Source organism: Bos indicus, chromosome 10 (assembly GCF_029378745.1).
Source record: "Bos indicus isolate NIAB-ARS_2022 breed Sahiwal x Tharparkar chromosome 10, NIAB-ARS_B.indTharparkar_mat_pri_1.0, whole genome shotgun sequence".
In the NCBI taxonomy this organism is placed as follows: Eukaryota; Metazoa; Chordata; class Mammalia; order Artiodactyla; family Bovidae; genus Bos; species Bos indicus.
This window is the reverse complement of record NC_091769.1, coordinates 18,931,852-18,945,528: the sequence shown is the minus strand read 5'-3', so window position 1 is coordinate 18,945,528 and position 13,677 is coordinate 18,931,852. Positions and strand designations below refer to the sequence as shown.

Sequence of the window (13,677 nt, the reverse complement as noted above, 5' to 3'; positions counted from 1 at the left end):
TTTGTCTGTTTTCTTCTGTTGATTAGTAGTAAATGCCTTTAACAATTAAAAGATCTATGTTTTTGGTCTTGGTGAATGGTATAGGAATACTGGGGAGACAATGACTTCCTCATAGTTCTGTGTAAAACTCAACAAAATACAGTACAGTTCTATGTTTTGGAGCCAGGAGGCGTTGAGTTTGGGCTGACTTGCACTTGCTAACTGTGCGACTGGCTCGGCAAGCTATTCATCCTCTTTCTGGGCCTCATTTTCCTCATGAGTAAAATGAGGTAATAATAAAACCTGTCTCTCAGAGCTGCTTTATGAATTAAAAACATGACTGAAAAGACTTAGCACGTTCTCTGGTAGACAGCAAACTCTCAAGGAAAACTTGTTTCCTTCCCCATTCCCTACATATTTTGGGTGGTAATAATGGACCTTAAAGATTTCTTGAAACTAAAGCGTCTGTTTGTCTCTTTATATAAAGCCACACAGATAGATCCAGCCAGGGCAGGACTGTGCATTTGAACACTAGCTTTGACATAAGCAGAGGTGAATGCTAATACCACAGAGAAGTAGTCTCTCAACCTGAGGGAAGCAATGCTGTTAGTGTGTCATCAGCATACTCAAACCTTGTGGTTATGGGGTTTACTTTATTATATCTTCCAACTTCTGTAGCTAAGTGAACACTGCATTCAAAGTATAGGACACTTCCCCAAATATTTAATTTTAACGAGAGACTATTTTTTAATATTCATCTTAAAATCCTTAAAGTGTGTATGACTTGAATATTTGTTATAAAAACCAGGCAATTAAATAAAAATTAAAGGGAAAATTATAACTCAACAAGAACCATTCTGATTTCCTGCTGATGTAAGTAAGGCAAGAAGCTGCTGGTTCAGTAGGAAAAACACTAAGTTGGGAATCAGCAGACTTGGGATTCAATTCAGATCTGCAATCAACCAGTTGTTTGACTCTGGAGAAGACATTTAAAACCCTTGGGTCTCAGTTTTCTCATCTGTAAAGTGAGGTTTGGACCAGATAAATACTGGTTCTACCCAGGGAGGCATGTCAGAATCATCAATGGAGATTTTAAACACACGATCTATCTCTGGGGGGAGGGTCTGGGCACCTGTATTTTTAAGATGTTTCCAAGTGATTCTATGATTTCTACAAGATTCTTCTACCTATGGACTTCCCCAGTGGCTCAGTGGTAAAGAATCTGCCTGCAATACAGGAGACTCTAGAAAAGTGGGTTCAATCCCTGGGTCAGGAAGATTCCCTGGAGAAGGAAATGGCAACCCACTCCATTTTTTTTGCCTGGAGAACCCCAAGAGGTGCCTGGGGTTACAATGAGTCAGACGTGACTGAAGCCATGACCACCACCACCACCTCTAGCTATAGGGTTCTACAATTCTAAGCTCTCATCTTTAAAATCTTCCCTTCCACTCTAAAGTTTTACTGGAACAAAATCATGCTCATTTGTTCACATATTCTTTATGGCTACTTTAAAAAATATTTATTTATTTGGTTGTGACAGGTCTTATAGGTGGTGGCAAACTCTTCCTTGCAGCAGGCAGGATCTAGTTCGCCGACCAGGGACCAAACCTGAGCCCTCTGCAATGGGAGCGAGGAGTCTTAGCCCTGCACCACCAGGGAAGTCTTTCACGGCTGCTTTTCCGCTTTCAGAGCTCAGTAGCCTGTGAAGGCTAACGTATTTACTGTTTGGCCTCTTAGACAAAAACTTTGCCAGTCTCTATTCTAGACCACTATAATGTAATCTGTTGTAAATGCATAGGTTAAATTAATTTTAAGAGCTTTTAGGGGTCTAATAAAGCATTGAGGCTATTTGTTAAAATATCTTAGAGATTAACCTTTAACTAGAGGTATTACTGCTGATTCAACGGGAATTTTTAATGAGGAAATGCTTAATTAGTAGATATAAGAACTGTCTATAGATGCGTGAGTAAATATTCATTTTATAAGATCAAAAATATACATCAAGATTTTAATTAATAAGCATTTTAAAGTATGTAGCAATTCTCGTAACTTTTGGGATAATATGCCTGTTGTGGTTAAAATAACAGTAGTGATACAGATAAGCTTTACTGTAAAGCCCCAAAGAAAACCTACTATCTCAGAATTGTGACCTTTATTCATCCCCCCCCCAAATTATTCAGTAAGAGTTCCTTAAAAAAAAAGGAACAGCTTCATTCAGTTATGTTTTTAAACACTGTAAAGTGCAAAGTGCAGCTGTTAACTCATTTTAAGTGAAGATTCTAACAGTCAGTAGTTTCTAAATGTAATTTCCTTTCCTCCTCCTCACTCCCTTCAGTTTTTGTTTTAAATTGTATCAAACTGCAACTGCTCACAAATGCCGTCAGTGCTCCTATACATACATGGCTAGCTGCTAGCAAGATTCAACACACACACACACCCCCCAAAAATCAAACACAGGCTAACTCCAATGTATCTTCTTAGAGCTTCAATTTCACAAGCATTGGGGGAAAAGAGCTAAGCAATTTAAATACTTTTTAATATCTTAAATACTAAATATATTAAATATATTTTAATCAGTGACTTACAATACCTTAATTATTAACATAAACATGGATATAACAGCATAAAATGCAACATCAGCACAGATTTTTAAAATAAGAGATTAGCAGAGCACTTTTGCACCAGAGGAAGGCAATTATCTCTGCTTCATTCACCCTACTCTGCTGGCTTGGACACTTCAGTGGAACAGTTTAGTCAGTTTCCATACTTGATAGCTAGAGGTGGTGGTCAGTGGTTCAGTCATGTCTGACTCTTTGTAACCCCAGGCACCTCTGTCCATGGGATTCTCCAGGCAAGAATACTGGAGTGGGTTGCCATTTTCTTCTACAGGGAATCTTCCTGATGCAGGGATTGAACCCACGTCTCCAGAGTCTCCTGCATTGCAGGCAGATTCTTTACCAACTGCCTGCAATGCAGGAGACCTGGGTTCGATCCCTGGGTCGGGAAGATCCCCTGGAGAAGGGAATGGCAACCCATTCCAGTATTCTTGCCTGGAGAATCCCATGGACTTAAATATAGCCCAGGGGGTCACAAAGAATCAGACATGATTGAGTGACTAACACTTTCATACTTGATAGGCCTGTAACATAAATCACTAATTCTTAGGAACCAGATTCCCTAATATACCAATTGATAAGTCTTGTTGATTCTACAGCCGAAATGTTCTGGACCTGTCCCAACACTTTCCATCTTCACTACCACCACCTCAGTCAAGTCCATCATTAGTTCTTATCTTGATATAGCCTAACACGACTCCTTATTTCTACTATTGACCCCTCCAGTAAATTCACCATACAGCTGTCAAGAGTAATTGTTCAAACATTTAAGTGAGCTCACATCTGTCCTGTCCTCTGGCAGTACACTATCACATTCAGGAAAAAATGTGAACTTCCCACCCTAGCTGCTTACAACTCCTCCTCCCACCCCACCCTCCAATGGTTACATGGCCCTAGGCACCTCTCCAACCTCATTTCCATTACTCTTCCCCCCTTGCCCACTAAGCTCCAGCCACACCAACTTTCCTCAAACATGCCATGTTTTTTTCCTCCTGAGGGCTGGGCTACTAGCTGTGCCTGAACCTTCTAGTGGTTGGCACCATTTGCTGGGTAATTTCAGTTTGCTGCTACTGCTAAGTCACTTCAGTCGTGTCTGACTCTGTGTGACCCCATAGACGGCAGCCCACCAGGCTCCCCCATCCCTGGGATTCTCCAGGCAAGAACACTGGAGTGGGTTGCCATTTCCTTCTCCAATGCATGAAAGTGAAAACTGAAAGTGAAGTCGCTCAGTCGTGTCCGACCCTCAGTGACCCCATGGACTGCAGCCTACCAGGCTCCTCCGTCCATGGGATTTTCCAGGCAGGAGTACTGGAGTGGGTGCCATTGCCTTCTCCGAATTTCAGTTTAAATGCCACTTATTCAGAGAGCTCTGTCATGTTCATCCAAAACAAGAGGCCACCACTCTCTTGTCCTCTAATTTCAATTCCTTGTGGAACCGAAATAGACAGCACTTGTGGTTATCTGACAGTTCCTTTTTCACTGTTTCTTCATTAATATTTCCCCCCTCTCCCCGAGGCCAAAAACATAAGCTCCATAATCATAAGAGAATAAAGAACCTTCTCTCCCTAAACTTGCTTACCATTCTGGTCCCCTGGACCTTCAACAAAACTTGTTGGGCATATGCTCAGTAAATAGTAATTGTAGAATAAATGGATAAATGGATACTCACCTGATATAAATCATGTTCTGCAAAGAAATTTGTACCTTTGAGTCTCAGAAGTGTAAGTGAAAGTCGCTCAGTAGTATCCGACTCTTTGCGACCCCATGGAATAGTCCATGGAATTCTCCAGGCCGGAATACTGGAGTGGGTAACTGCTTCCTTCTCCAGGGAATCTTCCCAACCCAGGAATCAAACCCAGGTCTCCTGCACTGCAGGTGGATTCTTTACCAGCTGAGCCACCAGGGAAGCCCCTTAGATAATATAAAGGACTTTAATTCCTTTTAGTCTAACTTCCTACCCCATGAAGGAATTTTTCATTTCTACTCTCAGGGAAAAACATGCAGGAGTCTGACTTACAACTAGCTGTGTAATATTAGAGCAGAAATAGCTAAGTCAATACAACTGTAAAAAAACAAATCCACGAAGTTAGACATTTTAAATATGATGATGAAGATGGTACAAATCAGTGGGAGAAATTTAGGGATTATTCCACGTTTTCAATGATCACTATGTCTTACAGCAGTGCGGTCCAGTAGGACTTTCAATAACAATGGAAATGCTCTTCATCTGCAATGTCCAATATAGTAGCCACTGGCCACACTAGCTATTGAGCACTTGCAAAGCGCTAGTGAGACTGAAGGACTGATTTTATTTAATTTTAACTCAAATATAAATAGCCACATGTGGGCAGTGGTTACTATTTTGTTTTTTTCAGCTGCACCTCGTGGCATATGGGATCTTAGTTCTCCAACCAGGGATTGAGTGCCCTGAAAGCTTGGAATCTTAACCACTTGACTACCTGGGAAGTCCCATGGCTACTATTTTGGACAGCACAGTTTCACAGAATTTTATAGGCATTTCAGGAAAGAAAAAGATTACATGGTTAAGTAAGTTAGGGAAATTCTACATCCCCAAACTCCTTATTGTTGACTCACAATGCACACAAGCATATTAGAGGCTAGGAGAGGTTCTGCAATACAGAAACTTAACTTTTCTCAGTCTGATTCTTTCCCAGCTCCTTTGACCAATGAAACACTTTTTGTTTTCTGTTTTGGTATAATACCTATTAACACTTCACTAACTGTGCAGTGACGTTTGGGATATGCTAACTGGGAAATTTAATAAATGACACTGGGACAATTTGTTAATCATTTGATTAGCAAAAAAATGAAGCTAGATCCCTACTTCAGACTTCATATTGAATTCTATTTCAGATCGAGTGAAATTTAAATGCTAAAAAGTGAAACAAAAATATTAAAAGAAAATAGAGCTTAAAAACACTTTATACAGCTGGCCAATACACAGCTGTATGAAAAGATACCCAACATCTTACTCGTAATCAAGGGAATGTACGTTGAAATAAGATTTCATTGTTCACCTGTTAAATTAGCAAAGATGGGAAAACTGATAATAACGGGCATTGCTGAGTAACTACAGGAAAATGCAGTCTTACTGTAAACAGGAGTGTAAACTAATGTGAGTTTTTTGAAGGATAATTTGTCATTATATTTTAGTATCTTGGAAATATGTAGGTATTACACTTTCAGAAATTCATCTTAAACGAAACTTTAGGATACATGCAAAAATTTAACAAGGATGTTTACCACAGTAATATTTGTAAAAGAAAAACTGGAAATAATCCCAAAGTTTAAAAGAGGACTGGTAAAATAACAGGGTTTCCATTTAATGGATACTTTTCAGCCATTAAAAAATAATTTTTTGACATAGAAAGATGCTCATAATATGCTATGAAAAGAAAGGTTATATAAAAATTTGTACAAAATTAGTCAAGGATGATAGCTATCTATAATAATACAGTTTTAAGAATAGGATTTTAATACTTTTAAACTTTTTTCTTCTAACTTTTGATATTGCTTTATTTTCCCCCTTTTTCTAATGAGTATATAACCAGAAAATACAGCTACTTTCATTCATTCAAGAAAGAAATGTAGCACCTCTCACTTTTACAGTCACTTAAAATCTATCTAGTCATTGGAAAAGACTCTGATGCTGGGAGGGATTGGGGACAGGAGGAGAAAAGGACAACAGAGGATGAGATGGCTGGATGGCATCACTGACTCGATGGACGTGAGTCTGAGTGAACTCCAGGAGTTGGTGATGGACAGGGAAGCCTGGCGTGCTGCGACTCATGGGGTCTCGAAGAGTTGGACACAACTGAGCAACTGAATGAACTGAAAATCTATCTGGAGCTTCCTTGGTAGCTCAGACGGTAAAGAACCTGCCTGCAATGCGGGAGACCTGGGTCTGATCCCTGGGTCAGGAAGATCCCCTGGGGAAGCAAATGGCAACTCACTCCAGTATTCCTGCCTGGAGAATTTCATGGACAGAGGAGCCTGGCAGGCTACAGTCCACACGACTAAGTGACTAACACACACACACACACACACGCGCAAAATATGTTTCTTTGACTCGCTGGTCTCACTTATGTCCTCTAGTAAAAAAACAGTAAGTCTAATTTCTCTTGCACAAAGTTTCAAACACAAATATTTAAACATAATCTGATGTTCATTAAAATTAGATTACATCCAACTTTTCATGTAAAATTTCATTTGTAATTTCACAAAATGAATCACATTCAAGAACAAATGTGCTTTTCATGTCAGCATAAGCAGAAAAATTTTCAGGAAGGAAGCTGAAGTCTTATTTTTTGGTTTCAATTTCCCCTAATTAAACATTTCCTTTTAATGCTAGCCTAACCCATCCAGAGATTTGTATCAAGTGGCATGTAAAAATTACCATCAAGATTTTATATCTTTCTTAAAGACAGAGATTAGTTTTCATTCATGCCTGCTATCTTCAGTGCCTGAAAACACAAGATTGTTAAAAACATAAGATTTTTCAATTTTATAAGTTATTTATGTATGTGTGCTAAGTCGCTTCAGTTGGGGTCCGACTCTGCGACCCCATGGACTATAGCCCGCCAGGATCCTCTGTACACAGGATTATCCAGGCAAGAACACTGGAGCTGGTTGCCCTGCCTTCCTCCAGGGGATCTTCCCAACCCAGGGATTGAACCCCCAGGTATCTCACATCTCTTGCACTGGCAGGTAGGTTCTTTACCACTAGCACAACATGGGAAGCCCCAAATTATTTATAAATTTGAACAATATACCTCTCACATGAATCTTTTACCAACAGAGGAATTCAGCTTTCAAAGCAGAAAAACTATTTGGTATGATGATGATGCCTGGTAACTGATTAGCCATAAATTCCATTTGGCCCTCCCTTGGGCCAGGGAGATAGACTAAGTAACCTTTTAGGATTTCTTCCAGCACTGAGGCTCTCTATTTATGGTTCTGTCACTTATTAGGCATGGTTAAGGGGTCACGGATCAGAAAAAAAAAAACTTTATTCTTAGTCTACCATTACACTTCAAAGGTTCCATCTATAATTGTGTCACAATTTTTCTTTCCTTTTCCTATATACTTGGTGTAAATACCAGCCTTTTCTAGAAATGATTTTGTTTAAATTTTCTGAGAAATGACTTAATTGCAAAATTTGAAATGACTGGGACTGTAAATATAGTGGATGGGGAGAACACTTTTAATGAGAGGTTTGAGTAAGTAAGATACATTTTACAAAGGAGTAGACAGAATTTTATTTAGTATATAGCTAATATTATACCTTAGGTGATAAGATGTGGTCAAGCTAAAGTTATAATCTACCTGGTTTCATAAATAATCACTGCACACACAGTAGCTGTATGCAGACATCTGGTTTAAAAGAGAATGAAAAAGGCATCATTTTTAAATTATCTGTCTTGTAGATTTCAAAGTCTGGTAAATTATTTTTTTCCATAGTTAAAAGGTAAACTGTTAGTACAAACTCCTCTTTAATGAGTCTCAAAAATGTGCTTGGCGAATAGCAGGTGCTCAATAAATATTTAATGAACAAATAGAACAATGAATTTGTTTTATTGTGCTGATAGGAAAACAGGGTCTGATGGGACCCAATTGTGACATACAGAATTTATCTTTAAATGTTAATTAACACAAATACTAGCTGAGTTATCTGATGAGGTCTGAATTACATATTATTAAATAGGACTAAACATTTCCAGCATCTACATATTTTAGCTGTTGAAGTGCGAAGTTGCTACAATAAACAGTAATGGGAAAATCCACACGTTACTGTTTTGAAGGAATTTAACCTATCACACTACTCTGAGACAGCATTTACTTATTTTTTTGGCCATGAGGGAAGGCAGGCCTAAGATTTTTTAAATCTACAATGTAGATGCTCAAAAATAGTAACTGTGACCAGACAATTGTTTCAGTATCACAACTGTGTTCTAGTGCTTTTATAACGGATGAATGTTCAAAGGTGTAGTCATCTAATTGGAAGCCAGAGAAAGGAACTTTCAGAGATTTTCTGTAAGTAATGAAAATCCCTCAGAAATTTCAAGAATTCTGCTTTAAAATAGACCTGTTCCCCCATTCCCTAAGAAAAGGAAACTTGAACCATACCAATAGGTAGATAGACTAGTGAATATAAACTAGTCATGCTGAAGAAAATAGAATCTGGTTCAGAAAACTAACTTTACATTACTTACTTGCTTTAGTAACACCTGGGCCTCAAATTTAATGTTTTTAATAATATGGTTAAAAAGTCACACCATTTGGGGAGTAACTGGGGTTTGAGCAGTAAGTTTTCTATAGTCTGGCAATGGTCAATTTCCAAAAAGATGGGTTCCCTAGGCCTTGAGGACTTCCTTTTTGTTTACTAATGCATTTACCCAGCAAAGAAGGTTTAAGGAATTGGCAAGGAGATGAGTCTTGACCTTAAAAAAGTCACAACTGTAGGACTCACAGGTGTAGACGGAAATATAACTAAGAAAGGCCTTGGCAACATCTAGGAACCTAGATACATGGTAAAGTGAAGTTGCTCAGTCATGTCTGACTCTTTGCAACCCCACGGACTGTAGCCTACCGGGCTCCGCAGTCCATGGAATTTTCCAGGCAAGAGTACTGGAGTCGGTTGGCATTTCCTTCTCCAGGGGATCTTCCCAACCCAGGGATTGAACCCAAGTCTCCCACACTGCAGCTTTACCATCTGAGCCACCAGGAAAGCCCAGATACATGGTAAAGTCACTGCTTATTAGACGTTCTAACATTATCATTATAATACAAAAGAAAGGGCTAGCCTCTTGACCTGGAAAAATGCTAACAGATCTCTCCACAGGTGTGCACCTCTTTGTTGAAAGGCATGTAATTTAGTCCAATCTTTTCCTTTAGGTTGGTCACACTGGGGAAATAAAGGAATTTAGTGGCACCCCATTCCAGTATTCTTGCCTGGAAAATCCCATGGACGGAGGAGCCTGTTGGGCTGCAGCCCATGGGGTCGCACAGAGTCGGACACGACTGAAGCGACTTAGCAGCAGCAGCAGTAGACTCTTTAGAGATTGCTTTATGATAAAATTTAGCTTTTTAAAAAATTTAATTAATTGCTGGTCTGGCCTCTTCATTTCTATCTTCTCTTTTGATAAATGTAATCTGTACATTACTGCTGATTATTTTTCAAATAGAACTCTAGTTTCATTATCCTGCTCCAAGTTTTTAAACATTTCTCCATTGTCTACCAAAATTAAGTACAAACTACAGCATAGCATTAAATAATTTCAACAAAAATAGCCCTATCAAAAAAAAATAGCCCTATCTTTCCCAATTTACCTCCTTGTACTTATCCTATATAGACAGCCACAAGCTGAGTTCTCAAATTATTAGGCAACAGTAGGTCAGTAGCAGTTACTGCAACTAAATTATAGGAAAAAATAAATTGCCAGTTCCCTATGCTGATTCCAACAGAAAGGTTGAGAAGTGAACACTGCTCAAGTACCTTTCCAAAACACTTACTTGATCTGTTGTGATCTTGTTTAAAACCATTACAGTGAGCTATTTATAAATCTAGGATCCCTGGACCAGAAGGTGGCTAGAATTAACGGTTCCATGAACTTGGATTAGGGGAAAAAATTGCATCTTTTCAATAACCTCTGCTGCTGCTGCTAAGTCGCTTCAGTCGTGTCCGACTCTGTGCGAGCCCAGAGATGGAAGCCCACCAGGCTCCCCAGTCCTTGGGATTCTCCAGGCAAGAACACTGGAGTGGGTTGCCATTTCCTTCTCCAATGAATGAAAGTGAAAAGTGAAAGGGAAGTCGCTCAGTTGTGTCCGACTCTTAGCAACCCCATGGACTACAGCCTACCAGGCTCCTCCATCCATGGGATTTTCCAGGCAAGAGTGATGGAGTGGGGTGCCATTGCAATAACCTCTAGCTGAAATTTAACATATTCAATAAGCGTAGTCAATAATCCTCATATTACTGGTGTCTTTGTCACCAATAGGAAAATACTTTCAAATCACATTAAAGTTGTTACAGGTGTCTCAAAATTTATACTCATCACTATTTTGAAATTACATAATTAGACCTGGTACCATAGAAGGCTGAGCACCAAAGAATTGATGCTTTTGAACTGTGGTGTTGGAGATTTCTCCTGAGAGTCCCTTGGGCAGCAAGGGACAGCAAGGAGATCCAACCATTTTCCTAAAGGAAAATCAATCCTGAATATTCATTGGAAGGATTGATGCTGAAGCTCCAATATTTTGGACACCTGATGGGAAGAGCTGACTCATGAGCAAAGACCCTGATGCTGGGAAAGATTGAAAGCAAGAGAAGGGGACGACAGAGGATGAGAGGTTGTATGGCATCACCGACTTAATGGACATGAGTCTGAGTAAACTCCGGGAATTGGTGATGGACAGGGAGGCCTGGCGTGCTGCTGTCCATGGGGTCGCAAAGAGTGGGACATGACTGAGTGACTGAACAACAGACCTGCTGCCTGATGTTATTTAATGTGTAAGGAATCGCATATGTAACTCCATCACACGTTTTTATATTTTTACAACTTTCAATAAAACTAACTTCATTTGTTTCTATGTATTTTATTTTATACATCTTTATTATACATATTAATTGCTTGTAGAATATAACCTAAACACTTTAGCATGGAACTCAAGGTTCTTCACTATCTGTTCACACCCACTTTTTCATCTTCATCTCTGTCCCGCCCCTACTTTTCATACTAAACTCTAGTCACACCAGACAATGGTGACTCACTCTTATCTGGTGGCTGATAAGTTTTCGAATTAACCCTAGTTAAACCATTCAATGGCTTGGGCTTTGCCTTACACAGACTTTCTCTGCCTGCCAAAAGAATTCTTTTAAAGGTTTGTTTTTCCTAATACTACAGGTCTGAATAGGGCTGGTCTTAAATCTTTCTCATTCCCTACTTAAATGATTGATGAATTATAAAAGACAGGTTCTAAACTGGCAAGGCACTGTGTATTGTACTCATCTCTAGGGGTCTGAAGTTTGCTCTTGGATCTCATACATTAGCCTAGCTTTCATCTTTTGGGGGAAAGAAATGAGGATGGCTTGGAGCTGGAAGCCTGGATCCCCAGCTGATCGACCCTGGATGGAAGGGAAAAGAAAAGAGAGCAGTAACTGAGGTGGACCTGATTAAGTCTGAAGGATGGAACTGTGCCAGAGGGAAAGGCAGGAGTGACTCCTTCCCCCATTTTCCAGAGCCATTATTCAAAACTTCATCACTCTGACCAAGCTCCCATTCCACCTCCAACTCTTTCTCATCAGATGACTCCCATCTTAATGTTACAGTGCCACTTTTATCAACCTTGGCCCTCCCCTACTTTTTATTGCTTTCCTTTGTTCTAGTTGAATGGTTTTTAGCCCACAGCCTTACTCATCAATTTAAAAAAAATATCGATACCTGGGTTTAATTGGCCTCAGGTGCAGCAACTGCATTGGTTTTATATTTAAAAGGCTTCCCAGGTGACTCTAACGTGCATACAAGATTGAAAGCCACGAGTATTCTTGGTTTTCTAACTCGTACCAATAAATTGTCTTCTCGGTTCCATGGTATTTTTATGCCCAAAAGACTCCCATCTTGAAAACAGTCTTGTGGCCCACACGCTTGCCCCTAACCACTTTACAACTATGTTTTTTAAAGGGTAGCCTACACTTGCATGGTTTTCACCAGCTATATTCTTTGATTAACTTTTTACTCTTTCGGCCAGTACTAGCACATGCTTTTGTACTTTCTGCTTCTATCTATTTCTTTGACCACCTACTGCTCACTAGCCTTTTAACAAAAATTAAGAGTGACTCAAAGGTCACCTTGGAAGGGGTTCCTCAAGTCTTTCTACACATTCATGCTCAAGAGTATCCTGTAGGTTTTTTTCTCCCTACTTTAATTTTACTTTACTACCACTGCGAGTTATCTCCTCGTCTCTGACAGAGCGCTTCAGAAAGCTGAGACTATTTCATTTGCTTCTGACTTTCTGGAGTCCAACGCACAGAAACCATTCAGTGAATAGTCTGAGTGATGAATGAAAAGTAGAACTAGGAAACGGAGGTCGGGGGCGGGGAAATACAGGGCGTGTGTGTGTGGCAACCAGGAGAGGGGGCTAACAGGAGTGTCGCTGAGAATTCTTGCCAGAATTGGAAATGGGGCACAGATACGCTAGATCTCCGTGGACCGCAAAGAGGTCCCCTGCCCGGACCCACATACCAACAAACCAAAGTAGGGAGCAGGCTTCTTACCTGCTTCGGGCCTCACCACCCCTACCAGCCTCCAAGCAGCTCTGTACTGGCCGGAAAAGCAGCGCTACAGTCGCAAATCCAGAGTTTTCTACCCCCAACATTGCGACATTCCTCTCTAGTCCTCTAAGGCAGAGGCTCCCAGCTGTGCCGTAAAGTGAGGAAGAAAAGTTTGGGCGGGGCCGCCTGAGGCCAATGAGACGGGGCGTGTCCGCCAGAGGCAATTGAGATGGGGCGTGTCCGCGCAAGCGCACATTGTATTCGCTGGCGCCGTCACGTGCGGGGGCGGGGCGGGCAGGATCCCGCAGGCGGTAGGGGGCGTGGGAGGTAAGTGCGCGCGCGCCTGCTCGTCTGCAGCCTAGGAGTCGCGCGGGGCGGGGCCGCGTGCGCGGGGTCGGGGGCGCGCGGGCTGGAGCTGACTGGGACGCGGCGGCGGTTGGTTGTGGCTGCTGAGAGTCCAGCCAGGACGCTGAGACGCGACTGCGAAGGCACCCTCTGGCACCAGCAGAGGCGGCGACACCGGTGGAGGCGGCGGTGCAACGCGTGCTGGGCGGGTGCGGCGGGGGATGTGCCTGCCCAGGCCGGGCGGAGTCTCTCTGACAGGGCGGGGGATGCGCGGCGGCCGCTCGCCTGGACCCTAAAGCAACTGGGCCCACCGTCCCGGAACCGTCCGACCCTCGGTGGTCTCGGCCTCTGCTGTCTCCTCCGGCCTGACCCTGGGGCCGAGGCTGGGAGACGGCTTCCGCCGAAGAGGAGGGGGCTGCGGTGGCCACCGCGGCGGAGCCCGAGGTA

The 13,677-nt window shown here is 41.5% G+C and overlaps 2 protein-coding genes across 13 annotated transcripts in view; one reads left to right on the top strand and one right to left on the bottom strand.

Moving 5' to 3' along the window:
• Positions 1-13,677, bottom strand: part of SENP8 (SUMO peptidase family member, NEDD8 specific) — a 29,929-nt gene that overhangs the window by 15,502 nt on the left and 750 nt on the right. Inside the window, exon 1 of one of the 3 annotated variants that reach the window (XM_019968218.2) lies at positions 12,889-13,133. The exons of 1 other annotated variant lie outside the window; for it this stretch is intronic. The gene's annotated coding sequence lies outside the window, so the exon portion shown is untranslated. One more of the 3 variants, XM_019968220.2, reaches the window with a different exon arrangement.
• The window catches only part of MYO9A (myosin IXA), a 258,450-nt gene continuing 258,041 nt past the window's right edge, over positions 13,269-13,677 (top strand). For 6 of the 10 annotated variants that reach the window (XM_019968212.2, XM_019968211.2, XM_019968209.2 and 3 more), the window contains exon 1: positions 13,269-13,674. The gene's annotated coding sequence lies outside the window, so the exon portion shown is untranslated. The remainder of the gene's footprint in view (positions 13,675-13,677) is intronic. The other 4 variants (XM_019968216.2, XM_019968215.2, XM_019968214.2 and 1 more) reach the window with 1 other exon arrangement.